The following is a 2,108-nucleotide window of genomic DNA, read 5'->3' as shown; positions in this document are numbered from 1 at the left end:
TTTCACACACAAATGTTTTTATGCATACAAATATTGTTTGTATACCATACCATTTGAATTCAGTACCATGTTTTGGGCCTCTTTTGAAGGAATGCAGTAGTTTAACCTTGTCTGTTGTTTACAGGGATAAACGATGAACAACAATGATGACCTACAGGAGATATTGAAATCAATTTTGTATATCTTTTTTATGTCATCAGCTTTAGTACTTACTTTAAATAATTAATACAAACATCACTTTGTAGTGATAGTTTATGCCATAATTTTAATAACTGTAATTTGAGAAAAGACTGTCACTATACAAGAAAACAATAAAACAGTCGCATGCTTCATTAGCTACTGAGTTCCATTCTAAATAAATACTATTTGGTAGTTTTAGTAGTTCACAAAGCTTTGGAAGGTTGCAGCAACTCTCAGTCAAAGAAGGCAGCCATGTTAGTTGGTACTAAACATCAAATATTCTGATGCAGCAGTTATATATTATTTTTAGTCATACGTATAAACTTGAAAGTACTCCGGTAGACCACATAGCACTGTAAACACTATATGTTTCTGTTTTATTAGCCTACAGATCAGATGCTAAGTTCGGTCAAAGTGGCTACACATGTACTGCACAATGACCGCTATAATACCCTTTTACCGCTTTGACTTAAAATCGTAATAAGATTCCAGTTCAAAAGTACATGGCTTTTCCTGTTTTGCTATGGGTGAATTGTCAACTAAAGTCAACAAGTTTTGCTTTTTATCCATAAATGAATGAAAATTAAAACTGAAAATAACTTTAAAGAATCTAGATCCATAGCTTCAAAGTAAAGATTAACAGTATATAATTGGTGTCATGTCTGCCATAGTTGATCGCCAGATTAAAAAGAGTGTTAGTTAATAGCATTGCTCATAATGCTGAACTCAGAAAAAAGACACTGACATCAGACAATAATCGTGATGAAAAGATAGTACATCTAAAGAAACGCAAGTAGGCCTAACATAGCCTCGCTATGTTAGAGTTGTGTTTCATTGTAATGAGTACAATTATAAGTTAATAGTTAAACATGAGATCTCAAGAAAATTTGAGCTAGATCACATTTGTCTGGTTTTTAGAGCCATGCTTCGAAGTATTACAATACAAAGACAACCCACGACAAAACCGAAGTAAGCTTCCCGCTATGTAGTATTTAAAGATAGTATTATTACCATGATAAGAAATTATGCTACCAAGGGATTAATCTGGTTAGAACAGACACTACAGTTTGATTTTGGTAAATATGTCAAAAAGCAAGACACAGCTTAGGCAGACGTGTGTTGCCAAACTTTATGCATTTCCTTCACTAAGTATGTGCAGATAGTTTGCATAAAGCATTGGCACATTGCCCAAATCAGTATCTAGCTAAATTCCTTCGAAAACTAACCAATGCATGTTTCACTTACAAAAATAAGTGAAAAGGTTTCAGATTATTCAGCAATTTTAAAATTATTATGCAAGGAAGCAGCGGTTTTTTTAGTTGATATCTCGCAATACCATTATTGTTTATGTAAATTTCACAAATTGAAAAAGCTGGAAAGAACTACAACTTTTCATAATTACAAATAATTAGTATTGAATCCTTAATTTGTAATATAGTGTTCTGCTGGTATGGTATTCAGTTATCAAGTTTTTAAGTTGATTAAGTTTGCTGACACAAATATGCAAAATGATTTGGAAGAAAAGAAAGAATTATCTGCATCAGAAAATTCTACTTTGAACCGGCTGTAGCGTAATCTTGAAAGTTTGACTCGTTGATAGTGTCTCAAAAGCAACAAAACATTTATCAGAACACGAGTTTAGATCATTCGGAAAAAATGTTTTTGCTTTCACCAGAGTTCAAATCCAGACTCTTCAAACCCGAAACAAGATTCATACGTTTAGACTGTCAAGCCATTAATTATGTAAACAAAATATGACTTCATAGTAGTTTCGCTAAAGCAAAAACCAGTTATTTAGTTTGCTTTGCAGTTGCAAGTACTGAATATTCAAATGGAACTAATTAAAACCTCAAAACAATTTTTTTTAGATATCTTGTTAGATATGCGCATAATATTTGTAAGTTACTATAACAAAGCGCTTGCCTTAT

The 2,108-nt window shown here is 32.3% G+C and overlaps 1 non-coding gene across 1 annotated transcript; it reads right to left on the bottom strand.

Annotated features, from left to right (window-relative positions):
• Positions 1-1,090: 1,090 nt before the first annotated feature.
• LOC137399032 (U2 spliceosomal RNA) lies at positions 1,091-1,277 on the bottom strand. The gene has a single exon (XR_010979127.1). It is a non-coding gene; the product is annotated as a U2 spliceosomal RNA (small nuclear RNA).
• Between the last annotated feature and the right edge of the window lie 831 nt (positions 1,278-2,108).

This window comes from Watersipora subatra, chromosome 6 (genome assembly GCF_963576615.1).
Source record: "Watersipora subatra chromosome 6, tzWatSuba1.1, whole genome shotgun sequence".
Lineage (NCBI taxonomy): Eukaryota > Metazoa > Bryozoa > Gymnolaemata > Cheilostomatida > Watersiporidae > Watersipora > Watersipora subatra.
This window is presented reverse-complemented; position numbering and strand designations above follow the sequence as displayed.